At 31.7% G+C, this 14,229-nt stretch overlaps 1 long non-coding RNA gene across 1 annotated transcript in view; it reads left to right on the top strand.

The window, feature by feature from the left end:
* The window catches only part of LOC139424999 (uncharacterized), a 45,815-nt gene that overhangs the window by 16,087 nt on the left and 15,499 nt on the right, over window positions 1–14,229 (top strand). The window contains exon 2 of the long non-coding RNA XR_011636150.1: window positions 9,976–10,106. This is a non-coding gene — a long non-coding RNA (uncharacterized lncRNA). The remainder of the gene's footprint in view (window positions 1–9,975; window positions 10,107–14,229) is intronic.

Genomic DNA, 14,229 nt, shown 5'->3' with positions numbered 1-14,229 from the left:
TTTGCTAATTACCTTTACAAGTGGCAGCACTATATAAGTTATTTTCTGTGTGAAAGATTATAAAAATAAGAATCTTAACCTTTAGATGCATGCTCAAATGTAATGACCGAATTGTGCAATTATTTTTACAGAAAAACGGATTAAGTGTGCACTTTAAACTGATTTATTAATCTTCGAAATAAATATTTTAATATTCCAAAGTATTTTTGCATGTTATTATGAAATATTTTTACAAAGAAATGCCATTTTTTTACATGCAAGAGGTGAAATTGATGCATATTTGATTATTATTTAGTAAAAGTGGTTAATTTGAATTAAGTATAATCAACATATATTATTTTTAATTTTAAAAAGTTTACAAATATAGAGATAAAAAGTATTATTCGGCATAATCAATATGATAAGTTCTTCTTGCTGAAATTGACTTATTAAAATTCTTCGCAAAAATTGCCCAGTTTCTTAATTGCCGTGAGGGAATTGTGATTAAATTATAGAACATAAAATAGATGAAAGAATTTGGCCACATTTAAAAATTAATTAAAAATAGATTTAAAAAAATGATTCAATGAAACAGTAAATAATCTAAATACAATCAATCCTTTGATGTAGATAGGACACCGATGTCCCATATATATATATATTATTTTCTGGAGCTCTAATAATAAATTAAAATATATTTAGGAATTTTTTAATTGCGAAAAAAAGGGAAATAGTTATTAAAAAAATCAGTTAGGTTCTCGGAATTATATTTGTGCTTGTAAAAAAAAAAGTAAAGTAGTTTTAAATTTTTTTTCCATCCATACTCAAAAAGTTATCAATAATTGATTTTGTAAATTAAAGAAATTTCAAGATAAAGATCAAAATAACTGCAAAAAAGTGCAAATTTTAATAATTATTTTTTAAAAGTGCACCATGCTTGAAAAGTACGTAAAAAGGAGTTAACGTAAAAAGGAGCGCTGGTGTCAGATGCTGTATTTCATAAACAAAATTATTAAAACGCTAAATGTTAAATTTTTCACTTATATTGACCTAAATTAAAACAAATGAATGAAAACAGTATGAAAAATATATTTAATGACAATTCTGCGTCAAAGGGTTAAAAGTTATTAGAAATCTTGAACCCTCAACATTTTCTATTTTCTTAATTATTAAGATTTGTTATATAAATATTGAAAGATAAATATAAAAAAATAAAGAAATAACAAAAAATACTTATAAAAATAAAAACGACATTTTAATCTTATTTGTCAAAGAAGAAGTTTTCCAAAGAATAACAATTACGTCATCACTATTATTTATCTTACAGCAATCATTTCAGTGAAAATATTTCAAAATTTTTTTAGAACTCTTGCGACGTAACAATTACATAATGATTGATTTCCAATTCAGCTGAGCTGCTTCCGTTGCTCAAAAAATCACTGTAGAGTTTTTCTCTTCGCAGATTTTTTAACGAATTTGAAGCACAAAGTATGCATATTTATTGAATGATTTCATCATTTTAATTTAACCCACATCCATTATGGTCTTTTCATGCATGTGTGAAAAACAGGTGTAATGAACATGCATGTAATCCTAAATTATGTACACTTATGTAAATAAATATTTGCACACAGAGTGTACTTCTTAAAACTAGCTATCTAATCTTAAAAATAACCCTAATTTATATTTAAGGTTATTTTTTAATAAGAGACGTAATTTTTTTTTCTGGAAATGCAAACTACGAGTAAAGAGTTATTAGCTTTAAATCCCTTAAATTTATTTAATTTAGAAACTGGCCTCTTTCTATAAAATGTATCCACTTACAGTTTTTTAAGCGCAGTAGTAATTAAACAAGTAAACCATGACTCTTAACCATGATTCATACCACTATGTTAGTGCATGTGCATTTGGACACGTTGGCTGGTATAGCAAGGTGAATAAGAATGTTTCTGCTTGTGTTTAAATGACTATCAAAATATGGATTTCTGACCCTCAAAATATAGGGGGTAGCTGCAATCTGGGAAATAAGATTCCAATAGTTTGAGCAGGAGATCCAAAGTTCAGACTTCTTAATGTTATTTTTGATTTATGCGTATTTCCCTACATCTCAAGAACTTTTTTAAGTCGAAATGAAAAATATTTATAGCATGAAACTATCATCAAATGAAAAAATTTTTATAAAAAGTCTTCAATTCCCATAAAAAGTTCTTAAGATAGGATGAAATACGCGAAAAAGTAAAGTTAACTTTAAAAGGTCCAAACTTTTCTGTTTAAAAACTGTTGCGGCCATATTTCACAGATTGCAGCGACCCCGAAAATTGTCCAGGGGCGGGTCTGAAGTTTGGACTCCTAATGTTAATTACTCTTTTTACCTTTTTCGCCTAATCTTGGAAAATTTTTAAGTTCCATTTTTACAGCAAACTTGTTTTACAACAATGAGCTCATCTACTACTCTCATGTGAGAATTGACATTTTTCAGAAACAAAAGAATTTGAACTTGGGTTACACAACAAGGGACTTCAACCTATTTTTCCCACAACTAATACAGGTTGGTTCTACTTCAAATGATAGTTAATATTCTTTTTGTTTATCAGCCAGCGAAGGTCAACAATGACTTTAAGGCTCAAACTTGCATCCTTCTTGTTGCAACTTGCGGGGATCTTAGTTTTTCAACCACCTCGTCCTGGCAATGCAATCATATAAAACGTTAAGTAAGTCCTACTTTTAGGAAATTGCTTGTAAGCTGTTTACGCGGAATTGATGAGGCTGCTCAGTAACTACAAGAGCTTAAACCTGCTATTGTTATTGTAGTTCATTTACGTCGCATTAGAGCTGCACAATAGGCTATTGGCGACGGTCTGAAATATATCCCTGAGGATGATCCGAAAACATACCATCACAATTTTGATCCTCTGCAGAGGGGATGGCACCCCCGCTTCGGTAGCCCGATGACCTGCACGCGAAGTCGAGCACTTTACGGTAGAACAGTTTAACGAGAACCAATACCTCACACTCTCGGTCCCTACGCAGATTGATCCAAGTGGTCACCCATCCGCACGCTGACCGCAGACAGTGATGCTTGACTTCGGTGATCTGCTAGGAGCCGTGTTTTAACGATCAGTCCACTGCGGGACAATATATTAAGTAAGTCCTACTTTTAGGAAATAGTTTGTAAGCTGTTCACGCGGAATTGATGAGGCTGTTCAGTAACTACAAGAGCTCAAACCTGCAATACAGTCGGAGTTCAGGATTTTAGTCTCTCGGTGGCAGTATCCTACTGATACAAAATTTTAGAAAACTCATTTGTGTACGATTCTATTTCAAGAGTTAAATTTTTTTAGCAACTACAAGGCACAAATTTGCAATCTTCTCTAGCTTAGCTTATGTCTTCCGATCACCCTAATACTACCAATATGATACGGCAACATATTTGATTTTTGGATAATCTTTAGTATGCTATTAGCTTGTAAGTTACAAGTCTCTGCAGTAAACTTATAAATCCAGTTCAAATTGAAGAACAGATAGCATACTTTATGATCATAAATAGAGAAGGAAAGATGCGTCCAGGATTACGTCCCACTACGTTAACGTTTCAGAACGCTTATAAGAAGATCATTATCTGTAGGCTACCGAGAGTAAAATTTTCTCTTTATTTATTATTACACTTATATATGGAGGGCTATGTAGTCATTACAAAGTACAGCTTATATGGCCTTGTTAAGTTGAAAAACAGATAAAAGAAGTCGGAGAAGGACACTGCAGTGACTCTTCCAGGATCACGACAGGGTTCGAACTGGTACCTCTATGCTGAGCATTTGGCGGAATTGTGAAACCACTCGGCCAAAGTGGCCACAATATTCTTCCGTATTGCTTTATTGAAATTACATACATTTGCAGGCTTATTTGCTCAATTTAGGCTTATAAACCTTTGTCAAGTAGAAGGACATATAGAACAGTTTAGAGAAGGGCATCATAAAGAATACATCCAGAGTTACGGCGGGATTCAAACCTCCCCACCACCACGCTTCACACTGCGTTTGGCGGGTGATACCTCTCGGTCAGGGAGGCCCCATAATTTTCTTCATAAAATATTGTGTTGTATAAAATAATCATTATCGGTATTTTTGAAGGGTATAAAAAGGCAGAGCATACTAATGGTAAGGAGCTAAAATTGCCTCATATAGCACTGAAATCAGGAACGATTATTGCCATTCTATATTAAATGTCAAATTAAAATGAAGGATAATTTAAGGAAATTATATCAGAGAACATTGGACCCAAATATTAAAAATGAGCTGAATAACTTTATCAAAAGTTTAAAGAAGCAAATTGATGAATTAAAAAAAGATACCTGGAATGAAAAGGTTGAGAGTCTTACCACTTAGAACAAAACCGCTTGGAACATGGTACAATCTCTAAAGTCGAATAAGACCACTAACATGTCGCTTAATGGTCCAAATGGCAAGACTTATTCCGATACTGATAAATGCGAAATTTTCGCAGACACAACGGAAAGACAATTTTCGCTCAATGATGATCCTATTGATGCAAATTCTGATCATATTATCATTAATGCTGTCAATAATTTCTTGACAAATGACTATCAGTTAACCTCAAATCCAGCCATTATGGAAGAGATCACCAGTATTATCACCAAATTTCAGAATAATAAAGCTCTCGGTACTGATAATATAAATAACCTCATGATTAAATCAACAAAATTAATCAACAAAATAGATGAACACATAGCTGAACTATGTGCAAATTTTTTCAGAGATGCACTCTCCTGTAATACGTGCAACTACTTAAAAAACTTTGATTTTGAGCTCATCAAAGACAACATAAAATATAGCCCTGCAACCGCCTTTTTCCTATCCGATGGGGTATTCTCCCGTAAATTTTGTAAATAGTTGTAAATACTTGTATATATATTTGCGCATTTATTATCATGTATTTTTCCTATTTCTCTGAGGCTATGTGGCTACTGTGCACCTGCGAAGCTCTGGAGGAGGCGAGACAGTCTGCCACAAAAACCTCTTTTCTCTCTTAAATTTGTTTGTTTAAATCTCGCTATTTTATTTTAATTTTCACTCAGTAAATGTTACTGAACCCCAACCTTCACCATTTAACTGCGCTTCGGCGATTTATCATACATTCCCACTCAGATGAATTAGTTATAGCCCCTTGCGGGGCTGATGTTAAGATAACTACAACATATGAGTATGGTAAGGAGCTCTACCGTCTCAGGTTTGTGAGGCCAGGTCTGTTCAGCTTAATTAAACGTTAGATAGCCAATTCGGCAAAGTGTTGTTGATTAAAGTTGGTTGGAAGAAACAGTAGTTTTTTTTTAAATTGTGCATATTGTGATTTTTCTGTATTCGAATAAAATTTGGATTTGAAGACTCAAATTCCTGGAAATTTTGAAAGATATCTTGCCAAATCCCAGAATTATATTTTTCTACGGCCTCTTTCCTTTTCAGATTTTAAAAGTAAGGTAAGTAAAACACTGCGTACACAATATCAACATCTGATTTAAATGTTTTAATTTGGAAATTTAATGTATTTAACCTTTATCCCCATTCCCTTTAGTCGGAATATTTTTATAACGTCAAGTTATTCCCTTTATTTCAAACATTCCCGACAGCTTAAAGATATCATCTTTAGAAGCCAGTGGCAGCTTCATCAAATGAACCAAACATCAGAAACGTGATTCTGATGTTTATTAAGTTATTATGAAATAAAATTGATGTCCGGTATACCGAACGCCAGGTCCGAAGGGGCTAAATTATGTTACTCACTTAAAAAGATAATACAGTATTTTTTTTTAGTTTGAATTCTCAGATTCTGATAAGGATTTTTAAAAAAAATTTCGTATTCTATAAGGTAATTTTTTCTGACGTGTCTGCATAAAACTGATACTTAACAATATGTATTTTTCAAATATTTAATCCGCTTTTATTTCAGTAGTTCTACTTTAAATTCAAAGATAATTAACCGTAACTATCTTATTTTAATTTAATATTATTCTATCAACATAAACTCTTGTGTGAAAAAAAATCTAGTCCCAGTTTAAAATATCTGAACTCTGAATATAAGGGATTCACGTGGATTGTGTTAACTTTTAGGTTGAAGATGCTACAGAGTTGATATTTTCTCCGTATACAGAACTTAGCACTTCACAAAAGTTTTTTTTTTGCAGCAATCTATTAAAAAATCTTTCAGAATTTGAATAAGGAAATCTTAGAGAAATTCACGGCAAATAAAAAAAAATTAGTAGGGGAGAGTGGGGTCAATTGTAACAGGGTACGATTGTAACAGAACAAAAATTTCGAGTGTCGGGTTCTAGATTTGGTTCCTAGGTGGCGCACAAGCAGCATTTAACAAATCTACATGTACACCCCTGATGGCCACCATTTTTATGTACTTTTGAAAGAGTTACATCGCAAAAAATATTTTCACTCCACGCAAGTGCTTTTTTTGGTATTAGAATACTATATTGTAACAAAGTAATTTTGTTTAAACAAATAAAAATTAGTAACCGAATATGTAAGTGGACACCTTAATTAACATTTCAATAAAAAAAAGATTAGTTTTGCTAATTAATTAGCATTGTTTTTAACAAATGAAGCTGAAATGGCGTCTTGGGGACAATTGTAACAATAAGTAAAGGGACGATTGTAACAGTTGAAAATAAATAATCTTATGCTTACAAACTATTACTTAAGTCTTTAAGAACCACCAATAGTTTCCTATAGCATTTATATTATGTTGCATGAGCATTATTTTATTTGTCACTTTTCACATCATAAATTAAAATTTTTAACCCCTTAAAGTTAAAAGTTTAACCCTTTAGGTCTCTGTTCATTTGCTCATTATTATTTTTACTCCTAAAATATCACTACTATTTTGATCATTAAAAAAATATATCACAACTATGATAATATGTATAATTAACTATGTTTTAGTTGAATTTATGAACTGTTACAATTGACCCCGTAAGTGGGGACAATTGTAACAAGTGCACGACTGTCAAAAATTGTTAATAACTAATATAATAATATTTAAAATCAGGTATTTATTTTTCTTCTAGTAGAGGATAGTCTACTTTACACGTCTGTCAATAAATACTAATAATATATTGGATTTTTTGTTAGTTAAAAATAGTTAAGTAAAAAATGTTACAATTGTCCCCACTCTCCCCTACTCTTAAATCTCCGACCTAAGATTCCGATCCTGGCTGTAATCTCAAACATTTTTTTAAAATCATTTTTGTCTTATATTTGCTCATAGCTACCTCAATAAAGAACCGTACTGATTCCATTGTTTAGTTACACTACTAACTGTTCACAAAAGTTGATAGGCTTTGAGGTATTCAAAATGTCTTGCAAATTGTGTTTAAGGGCAATAATTCTCCCAACTTTAATTCTCTTACTAGTACTGCTTTATCAGTTATAATATACAAGTAAATCTTGTATGCACTTAAGCTTTTGAATTATTTTACCGTATTGCTTGGCACAGCATTTGGACCTTGTGCCACTAAGCCCTACATTCAATCTCCCTACTTTAAAAACACTTTCATCTTATAGTATATTTGTCCAAAAAAGTATTAATTTCAACATGTATGGCAATTTTGAATAAATTTAAGACTACAAATGTTTAATAGACATAGCAAAGCACATAGTCCAACCCTGTCTAACTCGGGACACTCTAGTTGTTTATCGTAGTTACACACTTTGAGTGAGACTCTTAGTAAAATTACTGTCGCAGTGATTATCTATTTACCTTGGTTGCAGGCATCAAATTATGAATCTCTATATGGTAGAGAATTTTTAAAGTTTAATTTTTGACAATGTGAGATAAAGTTCGCCCACACTGATAGTCTATTCTTGAGATTCTTTCACTTTTTAATTGGCGGAGCCTCTGACGTTAAAAATTGAATGTAGAACATATTTTCCTAACGGCTGTAGTAAATTGGAAGACAAAACGTGTAGCATTAACTACGCAAGATTATTTCTTCAACTAAGCAATTTTAAATTTTGACTAACTTCCAATAGCAGACAAAAGCTCAAAATTGGATAAAATTTCAAGAAAAATATTAATTCATAGTTTGTTTACTCAGCTTTACAAGTTCTATTGTAAGAGAGTCAAACTCTTCTAGTTCTTGAAAACTATATTACAGACTCTGTTAAATACCGGTAATTTTTTTTCTTCTTGTTTTGATATAGGAAAAGGTACCAAAAGGTGAAAAGATTTTAAAAAGAGAAATCGTTATTCACGAGTGATGTTAAATAAGTTCTATTGTACTACAAAGTTAGGCATCTTCTAGCTATGAGTATTTTTTAAAAATTTAATCTTTCAAACTGTTTATCATCAAATATGATTTTGTTGTGCCTCTCCTATTGTGCTATCTATCCTCTTCTACTTGACGAAGGTTTATAAGCCTATTTTGAGTTCACAAGCTTGAAAATTAATGTAATATTGCAATAACCAATAACCAATCATCAAATATTTGAAACACCTGAATTTCTCAATTTTTTTCAAATTTAAATATGTGAAAAAGTGATAAATATAGGCAACCTTTTCACGAAAAGAGTTTATTGGAATAATAGATTCGATGTAAATGTCTCTTTTGTGTTGAAATTGAGCTATTGCAAAAACCTTATGAAAGGATTAGGTAGAATGGAGAAAAAAGCTGCAATATTTTCAAATGCTTTTAATGCAGAGTGTATTAAATATAAAATGGTCTTATAATCTGTAATTCTGGATCAAATTCCTGATGTCGATCAAGAGCGAGAAGTGATCTCCCTTTAAATTACTGCCATATTGAAATGTGTGAAGTTCTAATTTTATTTTAGTCTTTGTACACTATCAAAACGAAGTTATCTCCACTAGTCTCGTACTTTTAAATCTGTGTATTAGATTAAAAATGCATAAGTTTATTACTTCAGATTTGCTTTTAGATAAATATGGCAAAAATCGCTGGATTCCTTATTCGTGTGATCTTTACCCATTTTTGTGCAACAGATTAAACTTGTCACTTCTGATCAATTAGTGTTGGTTTGGCTCAGTATAGCATATTTCCGCTTTTGATCCGACTCTATTTCACTCATTACTATCTTAATCTTGTAAGATACTTGTATGATACTTTCGAAACTGTATTTGTGATATTTAAGTCTTCCTTCGTTTAATTTATAATTAGTGTGTAATGTGTTGCCGACTTGGAGAACATTGAGGAAAATTTTTATCGCTGACAGCAGCTTAATTCATGTATAAACTACAATAATAATGTAGAAACTAAACAATGTAGAAACTACACTGTACCTCGGATGTAGCAATTTAATGTTAAAATGTATGAATATGAGTTTTTAGTTTCAAAATTGGATTCCCTTACCATGATAAATCATTCGAAGAGACAGATTTACTACCGCTTTGTAAAAAATCTATCCAGACTAATGTTCCAAGACGGCAGGTAATCTCTGTTAATACTTAATCTTTCAAAATCTGTCAATGAGCCGTGATTGCTCAGTGTATAGTGCGTTCTCCTTCCAATGAGATGAACCGGGATTGAATCCCACTAATAGCTGGTTGATACGAATCCACACCCGGCTTGCACCGACCACACTGTTGACGTGAAATATCCTCAGTGGTAGAAGAATCACGGATTAGAACCTCTTTGCCGTCAGGCTAACCCTGGAAGGTTCTCGTGGTCTTCCTCTCCATGTAACGCAAATGCGGTTTAGTCCTTCACGAAGGAAAAATTTCTCGCAGTACTTGATCCAGGAGTTCCCTTGTCTTCTGGATTGGGTTCAAAATTACAGGGCTACGGAGTTGAACATTAGAAGTCGTAAACCCAAAAATTGGGTCGGCTGGTCAACGACGGTTATAAAATCTGTTAATATATCCTACAAATAATCTTATTGTATTGCTGGTTTCATTTGTGAATTTATTTTAAGCTAATGCTGAAAATAAAATTCTCAATAAAATGTTTACTTTCAGCCTAAACTGCAACCCGAAGAAAGACAGGAATGCCACTGTTCAGGCAGCTTCTCCCGAAGTTTGTGTGATTAAAAACTACTTGAAGATAGGAAACCAAACATAAATTTCCCTGTACCATCTTTTTAAAAACGGTAAGATTCTGAATTCTATTTATAGCAATTTATACTGAAATTATTACTATAATGGTTAACGTCTAATGTTAAATTAAAGGCTTCTCAATAAACTACAACCAGATATTCATTAAATAATTCTTTCAATATTTGTGTTAAAACAAACTTACAAGCTAATAAAATAAAACTATTCGTTAAACTATATTTAAATTACCTAGCGACTAGTTTGGCAGTAAAGCGAAAGGCTACATTCAAAAGGAAGCTGTATTCTAAAGTCTATATCACATGACCTTCTGCAAAACTTAATGAATGCAATTTTTATATAAGCGAACTCCGTAGCATTAACTTTTTATTTTAATCATAAAATTGAGAGCAGATAACAAAATTTTCTAACTTCTTACAGATATCCAAACATTGATACGCGAAAGCCAGTAATTTATATACTTTACATAGAAACAAAGAGGGACACTATCCGGTCAAATGCTTTAATTCCATCCAATCATTTGATGCCTACTATTCATTACCACCATGGCAACGATTCGAAAAAGTATACTTTTGCTCAATAAATCCGCTTTTTATAGTTGATAACATGCAACTCGTTTTTTGGGCCTATAGTATCTATACAGAACAAATAGAACACATTCTCGTAAAGCAGTATTTAATTGAAAAATAGTAACATTTTTCTATATTTAGTATACAAGACATTCAATTTTGAAACGTCGTGAAAATTAATTCGGAAAATTGCTGGATGAATGTGTAAACCTAGAAGAAATTAAAGTAGTTTTAGTTTTCGATTATCCCGTATTAGGTTAAGAAGTAGAAATAAAAATACTTAATTTTGAAAGTAACGAAGTAGAAGTAAATTTTTACTTTTGTAACTTGTAAAGTGTTATCATGAATGATTATGATCTTTCCTAAAATTATGAAACGAAATCTAAATCTATATAAATTTGATAAAATCCCACGTTCTGTAGACCTAAATTATAGTTTAATCTCTAAATTAGCGTAACATTATTCGACCACATCTAAAAAAAAAAATTCCAGTTATCAGCTCTTGCTCCAGCACAAGCCTATTAGATGAGCTGTTATCGATCAACTCCTTCCTAGATGACCTTTGCGATGTCTCCTGTTTTCATTCCGAAAAGGTTACTTTTGTTTATCAGTCATTTATGACTTGTCCACTTTCTGGTGTAAACAAATAGAAAACTGTAAATTTTGTAGTAACTCACTGTTACCTATTAGTATGAATGAGAAGTATGCAGTTATTCGAATGTCGAATTAAATCTCTTTTTTATTTCATAATTTAAAATGTCTCTTATTTTTAGTACATGGCTAAAGGAACTAATTAATAAGGCAACGCAAAAGTTGCACAGGACTGATGGCACAGTATTAGCAGTTATGTAACTTGCGCATCAGTCTTTTTTTTTTAAAGAAAAAATTTAGTTTTTATCTTCAAATCTAGGATAAATATTCTAACTAATTTAAGTTTAATTTTAAGTTACTGCTCTTTATTTTCAAAGATGCTTGGTATGAAATCTGTAAAGTATATAGTAATCTTAAATTCGCATACCCAGAAATTTTTTTAGTTTACATATTGATCTTTAATCATTTTTGAAGGCGTATAAGTTTTGGCAGTAAAATTAAATCTGTTCTAAAAAATTTTGCAATGTCAAAGGGCATTTTTTTAAATTCTGAAAATGGAAAACTAAACCTAGTTAAATTGCATAAGTAAATAAAATAAAAGAATTAAGCAATTTGAAACATAAATAAATTTCAAATGTTGAGTTACTTTTAAAGTTGACAGTTTTGAGAAGAAGAAAAAAAAATTTATTTTCGTAACAAGAAAATAACCCTTTACTGTTGAGCTGAAAAATTATGCAGCCCTTTTACACGCTTTTAAACCATAACTCATTATTAGCAAAAAACAATTTCTAGTCAATATCAACTGAATAAGGAAATTAAAAAATATTAAAATATAATTGCACACTAAATGTAAAAATAAAAGTAATGTTGATATATATTCCTGATACATAATATATTATCGCGAAATAAATAAGATATCACGGCGAAGAAAAAATCCACCGTTTAACAGACTAATGTATAAGTGCAGGATATATTGAATCTCGCGATGTTATTTTAAATTCTCCATATTTTGGTCTCTAGAATTGAATATACTTAAAAGTATCTTTTGAAAAGATGCCCATTTTGCGAAACCTAAATGTTTTGTCACTAAAATCTCTTGTCTAACCGGAAAGTTATTAAATAAGTCATACAAAATATTTTAATAAGTTTCTGTACTTGTTAAGTGTCGCATCCGAATTAAATGCATAACGTAATTTACGCAAATTTCTTTCCATCAAATTTTTCCTTTTTTTATATAAACAAAATTTATTTTTAATGGGTTTTTTCTTACGAATTTCTAAATTATTTTTAAATAGGCAATGTTATAGCAGGATTTGAATATAAGTTTGTGTTCATTTCGGTGTCCAAAAGATTATTGAAAAATAATACGGAATAATTAGTGGAATTTTTGAATGATGAACTGGCCAGCATAGGCGTTACTCAAAACGGAAATTTGCGAAAACTTATGAAACTGATAGATCAATCGTATACTAATCCATACAAAGTCCACGCTTGCGTACCGGCATGTGAGCAACAGTTTTTTTAAATAACTAAATATAATAAATTTAAATCTCTGGACTTTCCGCGTATTTGCCCATGCATGAAATCGGCTTAGTTTTCATAGATAGGAATGAGAGAAGATGTGTTTAGTTGATTTGTCGCGTTTTAAATATTCAGAAAGTGTATATCTTGGTAACGTTATATCACCCCTTTTCAAAGTAGAATTGTCTCGAAGTATAGAATCTGATTTCCGAAAACGAACAGTTCAGTCAGGCTTTACTGTTGGAACTGAGATTTACCAGAAGTTTACGACATATGGGAACAATGATCAAACAGCAGATAAAAAGTTTGCACGTATGGATCGGAAGTTATGCAAAAGCTGTATGAGTGTGGTGCACGAAGTGGAAGTGGTAGACGGCCGTTCTGCTTTCTCTGAGTCTCACGCTCTTTCAGTCGCTTCAAGACTTCTCAATCCAGACTTCTGTTGTGGAACAGTACCCTCATAAGCAATGAAGTAAACTTACGGTAAATCTCAGTACTTGCAAGATCTCCACATTGAGAAACACTTGTAATAGTTTTAACTGTTCATTATTCGGTATTTAACTTTCAACCGAATCTTAAAATTAAACTACCACAAACACTACACGAAATAAAAGGTATTTCAGACTTTTAAACCGAGCGCTCAGTTTTAAAAATCACTACCATTGTTTATAAAAAAAATAATGAATTAAGTACCCTTTAAAGGATTTCGTTCGTTTCGAATAAAAATTCTAAGCTTAGTTTCAGTTTGAAGAATTTGCTTAGATTATACTCGTGAATTCTATTACCTGAAAGCGATACGAATTTACGAAACTGTTTAAACTTTTGCTCAGAGATTACAGTTGATTGTTGGTAAGAGAATAACGTTAAACAAACTTATATTCTGAAGCGATAAGTTTTTCGATCAAGCACCTTTTCAAAACATTGAATTAGTGCTATTCGTTAAGACGTAGTGCTTAAATTGAAAAACCACCCAGTTGGTGAGGCTGGTTTAGTTTTTCGATGAACATAGCTATGTTTGTTACCCGATGAGGAACGCACGGTGTCGGATTTGATATCCTTATTTCCGATCGTGTCTTGTAAGCTCGAAATCTACTCTGCTAGATCTTTGGAATTTTCGAAACTGGAAAAGTCCAGTTGGTTGCAAACCATAATTTGCTAACAATTCAAACATTAGAGTAAGTTAACAACTATATGATGTATTAAATTTATATAATACTAGGAGGCTTCGCCCCCTGCTCGCTGGCTCTCGCCAATCCCGAAACTGCTTTCGCAGTTCATTTCGATGCTCGCTTTGCTCGCTTATTGGATACGTTCTTAACGTCTAGCTTTTGTATACTTTTTTGAATACTGAAGTTCCGAAAACTTTTCACTGTAGAAAATTCTAAACCTGTACATTTCAATATTAATTTGAAATTGCAAACAGTTCACATATTTTTCTTAATCACACTATTCTAAATTTCAGTTGTTGAGAAAAGTAACT

The sequence above is a fragment of the Parasteatoda tepidariorum genome, chromosome 2 (assembly GCF_043381705.1).
Source record: "Parasteatoda tepidariorum isolate YZ-2023 chromosome 2, CAS_Ptep_4.0, whole genome shotgun sequence".
In the NCBI taxonomy this organism is placed as follows: domain Eukaryota; kingdom Metazoa; phylum Arthropoda; class Arachnida; order Araneae; family Theridiidae; genus Parasteatoda; species Parasteatoda tepidariorum.
The sequence above is the reverse complement of the archived record's forward strand: the minus strand, read 5'-3'. Positions and strand labels throughout refer to the sequence as shown.